General features: G+C 37.5%; 1 long non-coding RNA gene across 2 annotated transcripts in view; it reads left to right on the top strand.

Annotated features, from left to right (window-relative positions):
* The window catches only part of LOC103383822 (uncharacterized), a 125,098-nt gene that overhangs the window by 80,574 nt on the left and 22,189 nt on the right, over positions 1 to 22,335 (top strand). For both annotated transcript variants that reach the window (XR_522035.3, XR_003050521.1), the window contains exon 6: positions 2,474 to 2,565. This is a non-coding gene — a long non-coding RNA (uncharacterized LOC103383822). The remainder of the gene's footprint in view (positions 1 to 2,473; positions 2,566 to 22,335) is intronic.

Raw genomic sequence — 22,335 nt, 5'->3', positions numbered from 1 at the left:
AAGATTCGGCAGCGTTCACTGGAGCTGGGCTGTGTCTCTCGTATATATCTCTATCAACTTCTTTCATTTACCAGTTCTTTAGAACCTCTCAAGTGACTCAGGTTAAACTGATCTGATCTTCTGCCCTACAGAAATTCCCTTTAAAATAAAAGATCTTAAACGTTCCTCTGTGTAACTGTACCTGTAACACAGCCGTTAACTGATCTGTGCAGTTTTTGGCCTAATCGAAGTGACCCCGACATAAAGACTTCTTAGATTTTATCCTAACTCATTATCATCATAATAGAGACATTAACCTGAAGACCCCAAACTGCTGAAAGCACCCTACACTCCTCATTAACGTTAAAGTCGTAAACTTGCTTTAGAAAGAGCTAAATTGACATGTATGAAAAACCAATAGGGTGCAAAGAACAAGCTAGGATCCAGAAATATATTTAATTTATTTATTAAGCCTAATGTTTGGTTTGAATTTCTTTTGAAAGTGTGTGTGTGAAAGTTCAGATCATTTGTGATATTCTACTGAGATTCAATTACTTGACAAATGTGTGAAGACTGAATATAAAAGTATTTGCAACCCAACCAAGAAAACAGAAGCTGTGCAACGTTCTTCTTTTACAACCACTTTTTCAGGATGGATGGAGAGTTTGATGACAGTTCACTTTAGTTTGTGATGATGATCAAAACCAAATATTCAGAAAATATACAGACAAATTTCTATGACATGCAAAACTTTTTTTGCTAGCAATCTTTATTATATAATTAAAATTAAGATTCTAGCAACACACTCCAAAAAACATTAGAACAGATTCATAAGGTTAAGTATAATAAGCTGCTGAGATAGTAGGAACCAGGAACCAGGTCTGTGTTGCACGACTGGGCATTAAAACAGGCCAGGATTTCTCATGGCCTTTACAAACTCGGTGCCAACCTTTGGAGCTGTCTGCCAATTTAATAACATTTTTTCTCGGGGCAAGATAGCGATTAATTTGGGGCTGTCACCTTTCACAGTTAAAAACATAGTGACAAAATCTGAGCGTGAAGGCTGGTTGTTGTACTGTTCTACAGGTTTTTACACAGGAAAAAAGCAGCATTGAAGTAAATGAGAATTGTGTCTTAAGAAGACAGTTCAGAATCAGGTTATGGCTCACGGAAAGGTTAAGTGCAGCTAAAAAGATTTGGTAGGCTCAATGCTCAGACACCAAATCTGAAGAAAGAGAGAAAAAAAAGGGTAAAAAGGTCACCATGGTGTGTGAAACGACATGATACACTTGATGTTTCCTGTAGTTCAATTAGAACCTCCTCATTTTAATTTCACCTTAAAGCTCAACTCGTCTGCATGTAAATTTGTCAACTAAAATACAATAATGAGTGTAGTGGTCCTATTCTAAACAGACAGTAATGAATCTGTGTTGGGTAAAAAATTTACAAAATTGCATTGTTTTTTAAGAAGGCATTACAACTGCAGCAATATGTTGTTTAATAGTACTCTTTTATTTTAGTTACACAACTCCAACATAATAAATAGTTCATTAGGACCGATGTAAGTATTACAGGATTGTTCCATTTGGTGTAAAAATAGAATCCGATGGTGCGTCACACATGCTCTTTATTTGCTCGGAGCCTCATGAAGTAAATCTGAGTTGACAGCAATCAAAGTAAGACAGGATCACTTTTATCCCAGGTCAGTGCTCCTCACTAAAGTCAGTCTGTTCGCCTCAATGAGGATATTGTGGAGAATTTCTTTCCACAATTGGGGACAAAAATGCAACACTTAGCCAAGTATGGTGGAAATATATTTCCCTAATAGAGCATGGTCTGGTGCTGCTGGTTCTGAATCTGAGTTCCACCAAAAGATTGTTGAAATATCATACTATTCTGATAGAAAAAAAAAATTCTAATACACAAACCTTAACACCAAACTATGACCATTATACAAAAATTTACGGCACAAGCAAAGTAGGGCAAAGTAAGTCAGTAATTCAAGTAATTCAGTCACATACTGTATACATAAGTACCTCTGTCACTCACCTACTTCCGAACTTCTGGAATGCGTTGCCAGCACCCCTCTGGGTGTGCGATCTGCCGCTAGGGGGGGTGTGGGATAAAAAATGTGATGATGGTTTGGGATCTTTCTGTAAGTGGGATTTTTCCACACAGTAAACACATGTAAATACACATTTTCCTTTGTAAAAACTTGAAATATATTTTAGTTGCCTGTATTGCTGTCCAGCATTGGTTCTGACAGACTACCATTTTTTTCCTTTTAAATAACTGTAATAACGCCATGTCCGTCTGTCTCTCCCTGGATAATTAGTGTCATCACACTCACCTGTGGCCTGTGCGTCCCTGTTCATTAGTCTAACCCGTCACTCCTGGTGACCTGGGTATATACAGTATGTGTCTCTCCATCACTTGGTTTTTGTCAGTTCATTGTTTGACTTTTGCATGTTGTTGTTTGACGTATGCTCTCCAGGTAGTCCTGTCTGTTTCCCGTGGCTGCACTCCCCTGTGGTTTCCTGCTTCTGCCCTTCTGTTCTGTCTGCCCATCTGCCTGGCCTGAGACAGGTGAGTTTTGAGTTCTTGGTTCTGTAGCTGCTGCTGCTCTTGTGTTTTTTGAACTGTTTCTGACTGTCTTCTGTCTCTCGAGTGTTACATTTGGGTCCTGCGAAACAAATATGCATTTTATAATACTTTTTACATCATGTAAAACTTTTTGTCAAGTTACAAGAAAAGATATAATAGGTTGACGTCAATATTAAGTGGGATCCGATTCTTAGTAATGACATAGAATTTTCACTGTACCTGCAATTACGTCGCAAATTTAAACCTGTTGCTCAGGAAACTATTACTTGTACATGATTAGTCTCAGCGAATAGAAATAAATACCATTTAGAAGGGTGCTGTTGGATTCCTAATGGCCAATTTGACTGACAAAACCATGGACTTTAACACTTACAGCATTGGGTACAAAAATGATGGTAAGAACAAACTCGGAAGCAAAAGCAACCGGATGATGTTCGTCGGTGATTCAGCCTTTTACAAGAGTTTCATTATACGTAATTTCACTTCCATGGCTTTTCTTTTTTTCTGCTTTGAAACACTTCTATTAGAAGACTCAAAATTGTGCCTGGGAGCCATAATGAAGAGCAAAAAGTTTAAAAAGGACCAGCAAATTCACCAATAACTTTTTTGCTCATCAGAATGATGGGGCAAGACTCTCTAAACTTATACATGGGGGTTAGAGCCGATGTTGTAAACCAAGGACCGACTGTATTGGTATTTTATTTAGTACACTTTTATTCAAAGCATCTTACTTGAAGAGAATTCAGTAGATGATCCACTTTTTTTGGATAGCATTGGGCTAAAGATAATAAAAGTGCCACTTTCCCTATGTTTAATGCCTAATGTTTTTGAATTCACAAATTGATTATACATTTACATTACATATACGTTATACTACTGTTATACCAGCGCTTTTTTTTCTGACACTGTCTGTGATTCACTTCTATGTATTTTCATCTAACAGCCCACAGCAGTACACACTGGGCTCTGAGAAACACTGTATTCTGTACAGATCACAGTATAAAGCACAGTGGGAGACAGGTTTGCCTTCACAGGTTGTCATGTCACTCAGTCTCCAGACAGAGACAGGTCTAAAGCAAAAGGACCTATTGTTCAAAAGCCAACCTGCACTGACGAGCCATTCCTCACTCCTCTGTCTCCACATATACTCATAGTACACAGTCGTGCACTCAAAGGCTGATTCAAAACTAGCAGCCTGGACCTGTTATGCAGAAGTAGATACACTTATCACCAAGTGTCTTGGCTCTGGAGGAAGAAAGAACTTATACAGAAAAGGGCAAATGAAAAAAAGAAATGGAATCAGTCAGAAGATTTTTCTAATGAAAACTGCTGCTAGGGGTCGAGATGAAATGGAAAGGCATCGTACAAAGTTTATCACATTCAATTCTGTAAATTTGAATGTTCCTTTTATCTGGGGTCTGCTGCAGCAGTATTTCTAATAGAGTTTTGAATGAGCGTGATTTCCTTCATGAAGCAATGCAGCATGGGGTTGGGGGATAGGTGTATGTTTTGGACCCAGAAGCTTCTGCCAGATTAAATCACTCAAGACCCCCCCGCAGATCCGCACCTACCATGAAATATATTGGATGAAACATTTATCCAACTTAATTTATTCCAATAACTAAAAGTAAAAAAGTGTTCTTGTATGAGTACAGCAGTTTATTCAGAATCAGCTGTTTATTCCAGATTCCAGGCTGTGATTTTTTTCCCAATTGACATTCAGATTCAATTGGCTTCCATAGGGCAGCACTTAGAAGGCGTTTATTCACTGTGAGGAGTAGACACTAGTTGAAGAAAATACACTAAAAATACAAAGAAACAAACAAACAAACAAATAAAATCAATGGAAGCTACCCACTAGGAGTCACTGATCATTTTACAAGCGTGGCAGCATTAATTCTGCGCAATGATTGGACCAACTGTTTAAGAAGCAAAATCACTTTTTATTTGAAAGTGCTTTTAACAATGCACTTTATAAGCTGAGGGCAGTTTTTCACAACCCTTTTAATTAGCCACAGCAAATATTTCACAAAATCCCACAGTAGACCGCCAAAAACAAGTATACGTAATGCAATATAAGGATTCTAGTTTCAACTAATGACCCATGACGATTTCTTTACTGTTAATTACTGTCTTTCTGGTTGAAACAGTTAGAGTGAATATCACTATTAGACAGTGTTTTTGTAGTCAGTAGATAATAGTTTTCAGATTGATTAAGTCAATTTGAATAATATTCCTTGTGACACCTGATGATGTCAGTGGTTGGGAATCACTATTCTAGAGACAAACTGTAGCCTGTTGTGTGGTGTTTGCTTGGTGTAATAGCCCATTCACACGTGGGTATGTTAACTGTAAATAAGTATCGAAGCTTTTACTTGTTTCGTGTAAATATGTGCGTTCCTGTTCAGGCTGTTTGCTCATTTTTACGCTTCAACTTAACATCAGGGCTCCACTGTTGCTCTGTGAGTATTTTAGGAAGTAGATTTAGATCTGCTTGAATACATACTTATCCACTAGGATTTGAGTCTAAAAGGAAAGGAAATAGTCTTGTTTTTTTTCCCCTCCAAATAAGGTAAATTTCTATGATTAAACCTATAGTGCAGGAAGATCTGATTAATATTTACCCCTGGGTGTATATGATCATGCTGTATTAAGTATGGAGTCTAACGATATCTAATCAGCAACAACAGTTTACTAAACAACAGTTTTGTATTTAAAAACTGCAGGAGACTGGGATATTCCTCAGCAGTGCAAAATGAACAGACAGCAGATTTTATATTTAAATAACAGGCACTGTTCCACAGACTGACAACCAGCACTGTTCCAAGCTTGCCATTTGGAATAATTAGACAGAAATATTTGGCATCTCATGAAAGACCCATAGTCCCAGACCTAACTGCTGATGTGTCAGCTTGAATATACAGTGTTGTGACCATAAATAATCTCCAGCTATTGCTTCAAACATTTATAACCCTCCACACCCACATTATTCCTCATTGCCATGCACCTCTGACCAATTTCCTAGACCATTGATTAGTGGTCAATTCCAGCCAGAAAGAGATGCAACTCTTCTCCCCGATGGATTTTCATGTCACGACGATGACTTACTGCAAATAACCAGTCGCCAATCATGTCCCACTTTCCAACTGACCTTTTCCACAAACACTTAGCTAGCTCAGACAATGATGTGTTTTATGGTCAGTACAAGGACAAGCCTCTTTGGCAGAAATTTTTGAGTGAGTTTGGAGGCCAAATATATTTGTTCTACATTGTATTTTACTATCAGCCGTGAATGCAACCAACGGGAAACGTCTGCGTGTGGCTGTCCTAGTTCCACATTTTCTTTTGGATCCCATAGTTACTACTGGGCTTCGAACTCTAGATTTTCTTGCTGTGAGGCAACCACTTTTCACTCTATCTGACTCCTCAAATAGAATTCTCTTAAAGACATAATTTATACCACAAATATCCCGTACTCCTCAAATAAACCACCAACTGTTTTTGTTTTGTTTTTCCTTCATTGATTTGAAATATTTCCATTATCTTTCTTTACAAAGGCTATGTTTTCATCAAAACGAGACAAGACGCTACGCTATTCCACGTTTGCGATTCAGTTAATAGCTTTGTGGCAACACGTTCTTTGCATCACACTGCACTAAAATGACTTTGTCAGTCAATTATAGCAGAAACCATTCAGGCTACGTTAAACACACATCCTGACAGACTCCAATGTCAGGGGTAAAGAGTCATTTGCTCTTTCACCTGTGCAGATGATTTATAACGGTGGGCCACATGCAGATCACATTTTATTCATGCGTCAAATAATCCTTGCCTTCATTAATGGCGCAGCACGGCGGGTTAAAGATAGCACTGTGCTTAAAGGTTATGTGTGAGACAGAGAAAGATGGAGGCAGATGTGGAGAAGTTGGAAGAGAGGAAGATGGAGAGAATTAAGGTGGAGGTTGGTAATTGAAGCAGGATTCTGGAGTCATTAAGGTCATTTGACGTGACACGTGGTTCATCAGTGCAGAGCAGTGAGACACTCAGGAAAAACAGGGTTGGTCTCTGCATGCGTGTTTCATACAGCTTTACCATCTCAGAGGGTTGTGGAAACAAACTTGATGAAGGAACAGTTTGGTCGGCTTAATTATCACCAGCGGAGATCAGTCAAAAGACAAAATAAACACAAACACTGAACCAGGATCAAATACATATTTACCCAGCATCAGTAAAAACATCAGTTCTAAGTCCTTGCCAAAGTATTACACTGCTGCCGGCGTGCAGAAAACACAGTGTGAAGGTCTGTGCCTTGATTTGTCTTGATGTGCACGGTAGGAGTCACTTAACTGGACCGCCTAACGGTTTATATTTGCACTGCCTTGTATTTCTGACTTAAATGGAAGAAAATTGATCTTTCAACACAGTTACTAAACTCTTTGTTTTTTTCGTTTCTTTATTTCTTCTGTTGTGTCATGTTATTAATTCATAGTTGGATGTTGTGACATGATCTGGAGAGAACAGTGTTAATTGTGAGTCAAGTATGAAAATATACATGGAAATAAATTTGTTTTAGTGATGCTGAATCATACCTAAAGCTGCAGTGCTAATTTTAATTGAAAATAAAAGTGTCTAAAAGTCTTTAGCGACCACTTCTAAAAAGAACTGTAGTACATTTTTTGCTAAAATGTACTACATAAATGTGTTTATTTACATGTGTATGGGTATATACATCTTCCCTAGGCTTGACATTGAAGGGTGTTTTTTATTATTATTTGCTGTTATTTGACCACCTTTTATAACCACTATTGAATGAATGACTTATTAATTTTATACTGTAAAATTCAAACCAGTTGATAGAAAAAAGAAAATCTTAAATTTGCCTTACCACTGGATCCATTAACATTTAATGGATCCACGTTTATGAAGACTGTTGACAGCTAAGCACTGATTCATGACATTTGACTTCAGAGCTGAGAATGATAATCGCAATGAATTGTTAGAGAGGCATTTGTATTTTGCATGACTCCAAAAGTCAGGGACATGGTCTGGTATTAAATTTTCATCGGATGGGTTCATCAGCAGAGGTCTGAGAGCTTCCATACTTTTATACCCATTACTTTATCTATTTACCAGTCGGTGGAATTATTATGAAGGCTGTTGTTGAAATTGATTTTGACATTTGTGTACTGAAATACGAGCAATTTCAGTTAGTGTGTTAGCATATTTCGGCGTGGTTCTGTATGCATGATTCATCCCTCATTGTTGGAGTAGTTGTATGAGACGACTTAGTTGATTTATTTATTCAACTTTATGACTTTTTAATCTTCACCAGCAACAGTGTTTTATGGCTGTTTGAAGATGTAACTGACAGTGCATGGGATAGGAACAAATATCCTGGAGGAGCGAATACATTTTCTAAACTCAAAAAGAAATGTCTTAGAGTCTGACTGCTGTCAACCCATCAGAGTAAATATGTATTTGCGAAACTCCTGTATACAGTTACTCCATCTTTTCAGTCCAGCAGTAAGTCCAGGTCTATGTTTTGCAGCTGTGTTGAAAAGATCATATTTTTTTGTATTCTATCAACTTTTTATTCAACATAACAGATAAAAGAAACATATATCATAAGCTATAGTATAGTATAGTATTTGTGCTGTATATCTCTTAGTAACTTGTGCTGCAAAATGTCCAGAAAAGAAATTCAGAAAAGAAATTAGGCTATAATATATCAATTAACACATTATATGTATATTATATATTGTTATTGTGAGTATACAGTAGGTACAAGGTATGTTGGCTCTCAGTGACAAAAGACTAACAGGCCATGGGCAAAGGATGACAGGAACTGGGTTAGGAGAGAACAAGGAAGTATGGCAGATTAATATGATAATGCTGTGAATTAATATGATAATGAAAAGATGTGATGTATACATGTTTAAAGAAAATGATAGCAGATAAAATGTGTTTTATATCATTCTATGGTGACTCTAGAACAGCAGCCATGATGAGTCAGTGTGGTAATTCCTGAGCGACATGGTGAGGAACATGGACGCAGTTAGATACTCTGAACTTCAGAACAGAGTGAGAGCGTTTTTTATGACATAGACTCTGTACACGTCGGAAGTCCTGCACTTGTTTCCACTCTAAATGCTTCATTAAGTCTTATTCACAAGCGCTTCTCACCTGCTTCAAAAGAGGCAGGCCTTGCAGGTGGTAGCAGAGGGAGGCCAGAAGCCAATTTAAAATTCATGAAATCAGTGGTGCGCACGAGGTAATTGATTTAATAATGGAAAAGGGAACATGTCACTCTCAGACAATGTGAGTGTTGTTTCTGTTTTTGTGAGCAATAATAAAACTGTTTGATGTAACTACATCAATGTCAAACCCGGTGTGTTCTCCCCAGACACCTTCCTATTATCATTTATCTTTTATTATTTATTCCAAGACTTTGGCAGACTGCCACTGACGGAGGCAATTTCACTTCGTTGACAAATATCAACAGTCCTTGGGGCCAGGACAATGAACACCGACTGAGATTAAATTAAAATCAAGCGTCAGTTCACAAGAAATGTTTAAACATTTAAAAGTTTTCAAGAGCAATATATATTTAAACATTTATGTATCGTAGGCTGTTAATTAAGGACAGGACAGAGCTACGCTGCTGTGAGGATGAGGTTAGGGACCTACAGTATGTGTGTACTTAATTAAAAACAAAAAAAAAAGTCAATCACTAAAAACACAAATATTGACAGCAGAACAGGCCATTAAGGATCCATCACCATCGACTTGGCGTTAGTGAAGACACTAGTCTTTCAGCTAGTACTACTGTCAGTCACATGTAGTGAGAACTCATATCAGGAACCTAGATTTTATCATCTGTCCAGATTAACAAACCTATAACCTATGTTCTATTGACGATCTGATTGAGAACGCTGCCTTTTTAAGAGAACAGCTGATATTTTTAATCAGTCGATCAGTCAGATTTTTTTCATAGGCTTCCATACATACAAACTCCGTCCCATTCTGTAAAATCAGTGGACCATTTCTAGTGTCCCTTCATGTCTTCACTTGAATCATCCTTGTTCAAAAACAAACAAATGAAAAGAGCTTTTCCAGTGATTCTTTTCAGATATTTTTTTAATTATAACACAAAATATAAAGCATATATTCTCCCAATAATTCTTTCTCTTTTTTACACTTTATTAATTATTATTGATTATTTAATTATTTTAGAGTTAGACTCATTATGGAGTTACTTTAAAAAGAGAGTCAAGCGTCTACTGGACCATCGTCTATTTTACTTCTATTTACTGGTGAATGGAATAAAAAAAAAAGTTCTTCCTATCAGAAAATGTTTGTTTTCAGTGATATAAATCTGTTTATTACATGACATTCTACGCAGTATGCCAAATCAAATGTCAGAAAAATCAGCATGAATACATTTAATAATTAAACTTGATAGATTTTCTATCATCCTGCATTTCCTCCGCTGACTTCTCCTCAACAAAACAATGTGGAGAATACATTTGTCTGCAACTAAAAAAAATGCTTTATATTCTATTTTCACTTGCAGGATATGAAATAGACAGTTGTCTCCAGCTGCCTTCATAAAGTATTAAACCTCGGCCACCTATAGTACGATGTCAGCTGAACGAGTCCGTTGGTCCTCTTGGAATCATGACAGTATTTGAGTGACCAATACTCATGCAGAATGTCATTAAGTGGAAGGAGAGTGTAGAATAAGCACCATGATAAATATAGTGTGTTTTATTGTGGTATTGATGTAAGTATCAAAGAAAATGCCAAAAAAGTAATTAGTGTCGTATTAAATCAAAAAATCTTTTGTGGACTTTTTTTTTTCATAACCACAGTACTTGAGCCTTAGTTCAACTTAGACACTAACACGACTCACTGATGGCACCAGGATATCTCCCTTAAAACCATCTGTTTGTTGATTTTTGTTCAGCCCTGTCTTCTGTCTTTGGACTTTGACTTTGTTTATTGTTTAGAGACCACTGCTCCTTCCTTTTAGACTCATCCTCTGTGTTTTGACCTTTGATGGATGAGAGACTATTCTTGTGCTAAAGTTTGAACTTTTGTCTACAGTTAAGATGACAAGTTCCAGTTCCCTCCAGCTTTGCCCTGAGTCATTCATTTCAAGTCTTCTTTCCAAAAATCAGTCATGTTTGGATCAACATACATGAAAAACAACAGACATGCAAAGTTTTAAGCATGCATACGACATGAAAAATAATTTTCCATAGGTATCAGGAAACAGTTGGGGATATCATTGTCTGCACATCTTTATTATGTCATGTTTTATTTCCTACAACCACTATCTGATAAAGTTTCACTGCCTGTGCCTGTTTTATGGTAATGGTTAAATACAACGGCCAGGCAACGCTGCTACAGCCACCGAGGGTATTCTGCAACAGCAACACATGAAATATACCTTCCCATGTTACAAGTTGGCCTGGTTAAGTTATGAGGACTTCAGACAGCTTTTATTAACAACCCAGTCCTACAGTAAGACTGAAAAACATGGCTGCTGTTTGTACTGCAGTGTCCCTCAAGGCTGTGGAGGAATCGTGGTGCACCATTATGATTAGTATTCAGCGTTGTGTAGCCTCTAAACAGCAGATCAGGGGAAAGCACTTGATAGACTTTAGGGTGATAGTTGCATACAGAGCCTGTTTGTTTTTATTGCCAATCTAACACGCAGCATGTTCTGAAATGAGACGATTTCTGGGCTAAATACAATGCAATGAGAAAATGATGTTTTGGGAGTCCTTCACATGCAGCTCGTTCTCCGGTGCCCTGGAAATAACATTGCTTGCACAGTTCTTGTTGAATATCAAACACTAAAATACAGGGTATGGCAAAAAAAAAAAATGTTATAAGTTGGAAAAAAAAAATTGCTCGGACAGACTTAAGTGCTTCCCGATGTTCTCCGCAGACATTGTTATTGAATTTTTTTTAGTTTTTGTTGTCATTTTGATTTACTGTGGTTTTTATTAACCGTTATTTTGGCCACGAGCAGAAAGCCTTGCTGTCTGACACCACAACACGTCTCAGCCATCCTGACAGTTGACACCATTTTCTCCACCATATGTTTATGGGCAATGCTTCTGCGTACTTTGACTTTCTCCACCACTTTCTGCCTCTTCTTTACCTCCTTCCCGAGGGTGTCTCAATTTTATATGGTTGTTCTTCTTTTCTTCCTCTACCTTTTTCTTATTTCTTTGTTTCCTCAGAGGGCCAAATCATCATACATAATAGATACTTATTCTACACCTGGCATCCCTGCATTGCTCTCTTCTTGTCAGTGGTCACGTGACCCCAATGGATCAGTTCAGTTTCACATTACCACGGGCGTTGTAACACAAAATCCTGTTTGTACTATGGCACCCTATTAATTAGTATCAATACTTTATGAGAGTAATCAATATATCAATACCACAGAATCAACCCTCCCATATCTACTGGACACTAAAATTGACCATAAGTTTGAATGTGAGTGTGAATGGTTATTTGTCTCTGTATGGAATAATGGATGGATTGTCAGGGTTATCCATATTCAAAATTGATTTACTGCAAAAGCCCAACTACAAAATTTAAACCCAGAGGTAGAGGTTTCAGGATATATTTTCCCCCTCAAACTGGACCAGAAAAAGGTATCTTTTGAAGAGCAGCAGCCTCCCTGTTCCAGCTAACAGTGATAGTCAGGATCATGCTGTGTGCTGTAATGACTCTGCATAATGTCAGATAATATGAAAAGAGAAGCAGCACTTGGTGATTACAGCTCGTGCATCAGGAGCAGTCTCCAGGAGTGTTGGCTGCCTGTGCCTTTTTTTTTTTTAATTTATGCAGCAGCAAGATGGGGCCAATATTTATCACGCACACAGGACTAACACTGTTTAATATGCACAGACCAAAAGTTAAATGCCCTGAAAAAGAGAATTGTTATATCAAGAGAAAACTGCACCACCACTAAGCCTTGTTTTCTTATAATACACTTATTAAAAGGAATTCCTCAGTGGACACAAATGTACGCATTTTTAATACCATGCAAACACAGCAGGGACAGACAAACGCAAACCAACGCTGTACGGCCTAAGGGTTGGCTGTGAACTAAGAAGTCCTTCTGTCCGTCCTCTACCAGACAGAAGGACGCTTTCTGTCACACACGCAGTCGTTGGTGTTTGTGCCCATAATTGAGCTACAGCAGACCATGTCCTACAGACCTGGTCAGTACATATGTACAGTCAGTATTTTTTACTCAGCACTTTAATTTGTCTGCCTCTCTGTCTCTGTCACATTTTAAGGTGGCACATTCCTTTACCTTTTTGGCTTATGTTTAGTAACTGTTCTATACATTTTGAAGACAGCCTACAAGAACATACATATTTATATCTCTGTAACAATATGGTAATCGGTGCTCGGTCTTATGTTGTTCCATACTCCCCAGCTGTGGTAGTAAAACATCATCAATTACTGGGCCAACTCTTTGTCAACGCTCTGTCACTTTGTTTTTAATTCTGTTGAAAAGCTTTGGTTTAACTTCAGCTCATTCATCACCAAATAATAATGTGTCATATTGGGTGAACCACCCCGCACCCCCCCTCCTTTTTTTTATGACACATACACAACAGTTTCTTGTCTATTTATCGTCATGTTGAATCTGCACAATCTAAGGAGAGAACTTAAAAATGACTTGACTCCCTTCAGTTTCCCGTGCATTTTGCAGCAGCTCTGGTTTATTTTTGGCCAATGGGTGAACACCTGACAGTGTGCTATGGCTTCATCACTGTGAACTTATGTGTCAGGTCAGTAGGAGTGAAGGCAAAAGAGAAATATATTTTCATCGTGGACATGTTCACGCTGTTGTCACTATGGCATAGAGTCAGAACGTGTACCCATAATGACAATACAGCCACAGCTGTGACAGAATGTACACCAACAATCATCACTAATAACATTATAAAATTCCAATATTATTAAAATGACAAAAATATACTTTACTCACCAAAACTCCATCCAGGTACAGATTATCCCTGCGTCCAGTTCTAATAAGTCTTTTTCTAACTTCATCTCTTCTGAAGCTAAAAGACGACTCCTGTCCTGTCACATTCATGACATATGTTAAATTAATGCAGAGAATTTTTTTTCGACAGTAGAGTGGTAGACATCCCTAGATGCAGTTTGTTTGATTTGCGACTGTGCGTTGCAATGTGCGTTCTTTGACCTTGACATTTTTCCATATTAATAATAAATTTTTGGATTAGTCACAAATAAAGACAGGAGGTCGATGTCTGTGATCTACCTGCAGTTATTTGTCTCTTCCAATATACTGTACATAAATGGTATTTGTCATATTTAGGGATGACAATTTACCTTCATTAATCATGATAAATTATGATTGTGATCATTATGATTGATCTACAGCCACCCTGTGATAAATCTAATTAAACATTTGAATCGATTGTCCTAATAATAATCATTTGTTTGCCTGCTCCACCATATGGAGTTGTTTGTCTGATGTCAACTGTGTTTGCTTCTAGCTCCCTGTATTACCTGCTGACTGTGTTAGCAGGGTTAAGATGAATGGACGGCTGGAGTCTGCTCAGAGCTTGAATATAGTTTACAGCAATCAGGACCAGACTACATTTTATGACATGACAAAACTTCTGAGACTTACAGTAAGAATGTCCTCCTGATAATCATCAAACCTGTGTATGTCAATGTGTGAATAACATATCACTAAAAAAAATAGCATGAATTTTCTTCTATGTGTATAAATTGTAGTGTCACCTCAAATAGTTGCTAGTGCCTTTCAGCTAAGTCCAAATCTCTGCTGAGCTCCAGCTGTGCCAAGGTCAAATCTGCCATCACAGGTTGTGTCTGTGTGAAGCTTCTGTATTTTTATGTGCATCTGCACTGTTGTAAATTAAACAGCAGTGTCACTTTAAAGGAATAGATCGGAGATTGAGTGTTGATTGGCTTGCACTCCCAGTACTGTTATTGATCTTCTAGTTGATGGGTTTTACACCTCCTGCATATCATCACAACCCACTTGTTATTCTATTATACAGTTAAGTGCCTGGTTTTATAGCCGCAGAGAAAATAGGGTTTAACAAGCCTACGGTCCACACGCACCTACATGCTTTAAATACACACACACACAGAATGGCTTTTGCCTGTGTTATTGCCCAGGGCCAGAGTTTGTGTTGGTAAAGCCAGGCCTGTAATGTCAGACTCTCCATTCTAGTCTCTTGCGTGCAACATCTATGTAACATCCCATTGCCCTGCCACGACCCCGTCACTGTCGATATTCTTTCTTCAGTCGTGTCTTTCCCTGTTGCCCCTTGTGCTTTTGAAGTTACACGTCTTGTGATGGAAGACAGGACTCAGTCAATTATTTCTAAACCAAAGTAAAATGTTTTTATACAAAAAGCCACTTTTCATTTAAACTAAATAAAAATGTCAATAGGAAAAACCGTAGCGTTGCCACAGCTGGGTTTGTTGTCAAAAACATTTTTGTTTGTTATAAAAAACAAAAACAAAAAATAATTAATGTCAGGGAAAAGAATGTCAGAGAAAAACGTTTAATATTTAACACAAGTGGATGTGGTCAAGGTGAGAATATAAATGCTTATGATTTTCAAAAAAATATTTGAGACTTCTGTTCAAAAGTGAAGTTTTGCATCAAATTAGATTCCGGTACAAAAGCACTTTAGTTAAGGGCAAAGGGAGGATGGAGGTTACAGTTTAATGCTAAGGCAGTAAAAGTGGTGATTCATGCGACTTGTTTTTCATGACTTTTATTCTGTACAGGTGACCTACTCTGTCTAGTTCTCTTTCAATGGTATTCAGAGACTTAATGATGAAATTTACATTTATCCATTTAGCAGACACTTTTATCCAAAGCAAATTACAAGAGGAGAATTGACAATCAAGCTACATAGAGGAACTCTTGAGAGGAGAATGCTATTCAGTAAAGTGGGACTTAACTAGGGTTAACACAAGTGCAGAAGGAGAAGGAAAGAGCTGGGTAGCATTCGCACAGCAGTGACAGCAAAAGCAATGTGAGTGGATGATTTGGCCCGAGGTGGTATACATACCAAAGAGGAGGGGCCCCAGCACTGAGCCCTGGGGAACCCCTGTGACAAAGTGGTATGATGCTGATGTGTGCCTTAGCCAGGATCAACCAGTCAGTGAGGTGAAGATTCAAACCAGGATTGTGCACTGCCAGTGATGTCCATGTCTGAGAGAATGGATATTAGGAATGAAACAGATGGAAGCCAATTCGGGTTTAGCTCCCAAAACCGTTTATCATGTAGCTTCTGCTAGCACCTACTGTAGCTACCACTAGAGCTAAAATCTTTGTGGCTAATACATAAAGGTTATCTCTTCATTACAATACATTCATCCAGTGGTACATATACTGTATTGAGCTTAAGACAGATGTTCAAATTTCAAAATCGATGTCAGGTGACATCAACAGCTTTGAATGTTTTTTTTTTTTATATCATCATTTAAAATTAATTAAGTATAATTTGTGAAAAATAATACCCCAATATATTATTGCAATTTACAAGAAAAATAATACACTGACACTCAAGAGTAAGGGGTAGAGGATGTGTACTAATGGTACTAAAAGATATGCAATGCTTCATAGATGTCTTAGAAATATAAATCCCAACTGGGGCTCCTTGGTGCCTCTGGGCCTTTATGACAGATTGGTGGAAATCATGGCACCTGCATCCCCTGGCCATTTTTGTGCATATTAGTACCATCAGCTCATCTGCCGCTGGGATGCTGATGCTCCAACAGCAACACATGTTGCCACCTACGTTAATTTAAAACACATCAGAGAAATCTACTCTGAATAAGAAATGTACCTTTTTTTTCCTTTTTGCTTGGCATGGTCAGGCACATTTCATCTCCTTCGTTTTATTTTATTTTTTTCACTCAGTCGAGAAGCAGAACCTTGCTGAGCACCACCAACAAATCATTTATGGTTTCCATTGCAGTAGAGTAGGAGGAGCTTCATTGGTTGTAAGAGCATTAGGAATGAAACAAAGCACAAAAATAATCACAATAACCGGGTTTTTATTTTTAGTGATACAGAATTAATTGCATTTAATGTCTGCAGTGGTAACATTATGAGGCCGGCCATGTTTTTTAAATGAGATGGTAATTTCTGCCTTATACTTAAGCAATCATTCTCACCTCTGCAGCTGACCTTTAGTCTCGGGCATATTATCATTCATAAAATGAAAAAATATATATTTCTAGCTATAATCAGTTTTCATTTCAGCATCAAAAGTATGACCTTTCAATTTGAATAGGATTACCATTGAAGACATACAATTATTAAAGGCTCTAAGAATATTGTGTGCATGTGTGTTTGTATCTAAACATTTGCTCGTCAACACAATAAGCATCAATAAAACCCTGCATTTCATATAAAGATTTCTTTATTAATAATTTTAAAAATGATGCACAAGAGCCATTGATAGCCATCATTTTGTCAACAGCTACGTACACTGCCCCATGACATTTAGATAACGCTCCCACGTCACCTGAGCCACTTGGGCCCAGCTCTGGTGGATTTAAGTAACATGATGAGGTTTCTGACAGTCTGACATATCTGAAAGGGCACATTGTAGAAGAAAGAATCCTCTTTGAATACTTGTGGCAAAGTAGTATAAGTACAATAGTTATAGTTTAAGGCCGACTGGCATGAATATAACATATTTGTGACCAAAAATATTCAACTCCATTCTGTGGTGTGGTAAATTGATTTTTGAAGTAACAGATCTCCATAGTCGTGATGTATTGTAGCAATATGGTGAATTTTGTATTTATTGTACTTCAAATTAATTGATCGGATTACTAGAAAAACATTCTCATATGTTATAGCAGAGAACTGAAGTCTGCTTTGGTATTTTTTACATTCTGTAGAAGTATTATTGTGTTTGTCTTATTTTTTGTTTTTAAGGCTTAATGCGTTCTAAAATTCAGCTTTGGCCTCCAGTCCTTTTCCCAGGGGTGGGGGGGGATTTCAAGTCTCTTTATATTATCTATTATATGTTATTTAATTTCGACTTAAGCTATGGAGTGGACTCATGGCTGAGTGTTTTGAGACACTGGAGGGCAGGACAGGGCAGAGGTGCTTCCCTGCTCACCCTCCATCTCTCATTCCACCACGACTTGGATCAATAACAAGCTCCTTAGCCACAGGTGCTCTCCAGGGAAACAAACTTGGAGCCTTCTCCCCTCATCTCATTGTCTGTTGCTGACTCTGGCAGAGCATTCAAGCCTGACCAGTGCACACAGCCCCCAGCTCTCTGCAGAAATAGAACATAAGGGAGTCTGTTGAGTCTTATGTCTGAATGTGGACGTGCATGCCGAACGGTCATTTCTTACCCTGGCACGTGGTCATTGCCTAAACGGTGCTTAAGTTCATGAAGGTAACTTTTTAGTCACCTCGAGGACAGGAAACGACAGTGTCAAATAGATTATAATTTATATATCTATTCAATAAATTCTAACCTACGTTTCTCTGAGTTGACAGAGAAACCGATTCGTCAACAATTCGACATCCATAATTATAGCACATTTAAGTAATACCTGTAAGAATCATGATCTTGTTTTCCTCCAATAATGAAAACCCCATAACACAATTCCTGGGATTCACCAAATGATGTGTGACCTAAAAAACAATTTTACAGATTTCTAACATTTTAATGGTTCCACCCTTGAAGAAAGTAATCTATGTTTTTTTTTTGTTTTTTTTTTTTAACGGAGACATGAGGCATGAACATCTAACAGATTCGGTACATTGAACCAAATTGTTTCAGGATAATAAAGATTAATTACTGAGAAGTGTGTTTGTTCCAAAGAACTGTCACATTGTAGCTTGTTATTGGTGTTTTTTTGTACTAAATATTGAGTAAATATTCAATAAAAACAACACAAAAGAAATTGCTTTGCCCAAAACAACCATTTGCAAATATATTTTCCTCAAAACACAGGCTATCAGAAAACTCTCTTTTCTAATGTAGATAAAAATGTGTCTGTTATTATTTATTTATTATTTATTAATATTATTATTATTATTATTTCTTTTTTCCTTTTTTCCAATCATTAAACTTTTTGTTTTTATTTGTTACAATGCTCCCGTATAAAAAATATCTGTCACTCAACCTGCAACAGGAAACCTTCAGCAAATATGTTTTCCGAATAGTTATAGATACAGTTCAACTTTTCTAAGTAAGTTTTCTCCCCCCTTATGTCCAATAAAACTTCAAACCCCACATACATACAGATGTCTCTAATCCGTAAGAGAATTGACCAACGTTGTTTTCTATCTTGACCTTTTCGACTAAAAGAAAAGCCACTGCAGTTTTCACAGTGTGATAGCACCAGGCGAGTGTGGATAGAAACTCCGTCCACACCAATAGAAAGACAGAAGAGGGAGAGACAATCAGTAGAGAAGGAAGTCAGCACAGTTTCCAGGGACAGAAGATGCTCCGCCGCATGTCTTTCCTCCATTACTGCAATAGAACACAATTTACATTTATTGAGTCTTGAACATTGTCACATACATTTCTCAAAAACATGTGTTGTAACAGTTCATGTAGTGCTGGTGTAGTGGGTGTAGAATAAGGAAGGAGAATATTTTTTGACTAAAACACTCTTACTCAATGATGCACACATGGAGAATATGTTTTCATAACGGGGAAAAGTGAAGTTAAAAAAAGAAAAACCCTTTCTGATATTTCCCTGGCAAGTACATTATCTGTTAAAGTTCATAAAATGAATTTAAATTTATTTCACCTCCAAACCTGCACATTCCTAAAGGTAATATAGCAGCGCAGTTTAAGGGCTTGCATGGGGTTAAGTCATTTAGTATGAGGAAATTCATAAGCTCCCACAGATGGGAAGGAAATGACATTTGCACACAAGTCAGCCAGGGTTACCTCGTACAAGAGCTTCAAATCACAACTCATGTCCTGTGGAGATGTTCAAGAAAAAAAAAGATAGTAAGAGAGTGAATGCAGGCTGTAGATGTAGAAACCAGGTTGATGGAGCTCTAACCAATGATGTTAACCAAACTGAGGTGAACAACCACCTAACTGACTTGATTATTGTGAACCAGATGAACTTAACTAACTGATATTTAATAGTTAATAGTTGTTTTTTTTATGTGTCAAAGTTATCAATCCCATTTATATATTCGCTGTGTAATAATCAAAGTGAAACTCAGGAATGTTGGTCAGAGTGGAGGACATGAACACGCCATCTTAGAGGAGGACATGCGTCTGTTAACCAGACTTACACCTAAGACCAGACCCACTTATCCCACCCCTGCTTTTTGCTATATTTTGTCCCTGTTAAACAACAACCCTGACTCATTGACAAACCACAAAGACATGAGGATTTTTTGAAACTGTGAAACAACAACATGCCTGCAGCACTTTACCGGTCCATAGTCAAGGATAGAGGTCTCCCTTGATAACAGACTCCTTGCCTAAATCAACAGCTTCACCAATGCTGTTGTTTCAAAGCATTAGCATTAATTGTAGCACTGCATCGTGACTGTGTAGTTTCAGCCAATTGCTAAAACCAGGACAGCTTTCAGGGAGATACATGAGTACATCTTGTACTCTGCACCTAGAGGCTTTACTGTAAGCGGTAATAGCCTCTGTATTCATGCTAAGCTAACATACATCCTGTGTAGGTTTTATAAGCGTTGCAACCAGAGGGACAACAATGGCCTAGATCAGGAACAGACTAGAAGACAATTTGTATTCAGAGCAGTGGAATGCTCCCACCTGGACTTGACCACGGTACCATGCTGATCTGCTCTTTGTTCTGTGCTCAAACATAAGAGGACCACAGTACAGACCAGAACTGGGCCACGAACAGCTGTAACAATGTCCTAGTAACACATTCAATTAAAATTGTATTTATTTGTGTACAGTTTATATATGAAAAAAGTAAAGAATGTTTTAGAACTTAAATGTAGAATTAATATATTAATATATATATATATAAATAACCTGATGAAAGAAGTATGACATGAAGTAAAAGTATACATTTTCTGACTATATACCAGATTCTATACATGGTGACTGCAGGTCAGATGTATTTAAATCTGATATTTTAGAACCCAGTTATGTTGTGACCTGACAAAAACATTCCAATGTTATTGGGAATTTCTATCACCTTCGTGTAATTGTTTGAAATTTGGTTAATGTATGTTAGTATACACGTGCACTTCTTCCCTTAATTCCATTGGACATCCTATGACAACACCTTTTGTCTTCTTTCTCAGTGTTGACTTAACCTGAACACTGCTGACAGCTCTGTGTTTGTTGAGAGGACAATTTCTGAACCTGTATTTTAATTCAGACGCATTAAATTATCATATAAATTAATTCTTTGCTGATGACACAATAAGGTGAGATAAAATAAGGCAAAGTAATTAAAGTGACATGAGGAGGTTTGGTTTTCTTATCTCCTCCTCAAGGCAACTCACGGACGTCCTATTATTCATACAGTCTACAGGTTATTCAGAACTCCTTTTCCATGCTTGTTTTTCAGCTTTAGTCATAATGGCTTTTTTTTTTAAATAAATAAATAAATAAATACGGGAGAATTATGCAAGGCTGTGAATGGAAGATTAAAATTAAATTTGACATTTAAAGGTGTAAATTCAAAACAGAGAAACAGAAAAGCATTGGCACAACATCACATTAACAGAGATGTCAGTGTAACGTGGAGATAAGTTCTTGTTTCACACAAATTTAAAAATAATGTTCACGTGATCAGTGGAGTTTAGTGAATTGAAAAAGTTGGTGAATTATGTCTGTAATATGTATTGTGTGGTATGAGACGGTGGTGGTGTGATCGTAATATAGACAGTTGAACTAATTCAAATTATCTGCAAAAATATCTTCCACAGAAACAGTGTCTACCAAAAGTAGACCAAGTAGTCACACTCTTAAAGATATATGTCAAACTCAAGGTGCATGGGCCTAATCTGACCGTCACATCATTTTATATGGCCCACAGAGCTAAATATTCATATATTTGACCTACAATAATCTACAGTATAGAGTCTGTCCCCAACCTGTTTTTCCTTATGGGTGGTGAATTTTCAAAAAAAAAAAAAAAAAACATGTTTTAGATTTGTCAGTATCGGAGTCTGTAAACGCTGAAAAATGCTAAATTCATATGAAGTAAATTTATAATTATTTTGCCATGACTTGGTACCAAATGACCCACAGATCAGTACCGCTCAGTGGGCCAGGTGTTGGCGATTACTTCTGTTGTGGATGGGTTAAATGCAGTAGATTTTCAATTAAATAATGTAGTGGAAATGAAAATATATGAGCAGCTGCAGTTTATTTTTTTATTATTTACCTGTCTTTGTCGCAGTTGTCCTAATATCTGAAAGCTGCCTGAGGATCAAAAAGATGTAGACCAAGTCCCTTCTAACACCAAGAAAGTGAATCATGTCAGTCCATTTCTCCAGACATTACAGTGCCTCTCTGTCTGGAACAGGATTGACTTTAGCACCGCTGTTGGTTTGGTAAATCATACACAATTGATCCTCTGCTATGTTATGACCTGCAGGAACCACAGGGCATCAGGGACTGGTCTATTTCTGGACTCTGGAGTTAAGCCTAACACAAAGTGGCAGGTTTAGTTTTTAAGGAACAAACTCAGGGATCTGCA

Source organism: Cynoglossus semilaevis, chromosome 9, assembly GCF_000523025.1.
Source record: "Cynoglossus semilaevis isolate Cse_v1.0 chromosome 9, Cse_v1.0, whole genome shotgun sequence".
NCBI lineage: Eukaryota > Metazoa > Chordata > Actinopteri > Pleuronectiformes > Cynoglossidae > Cynoglossus > Cynoglossus semilaevis.
This window is presented reverse-complemented; position numbering and strand designations above follow the sequence as displayed.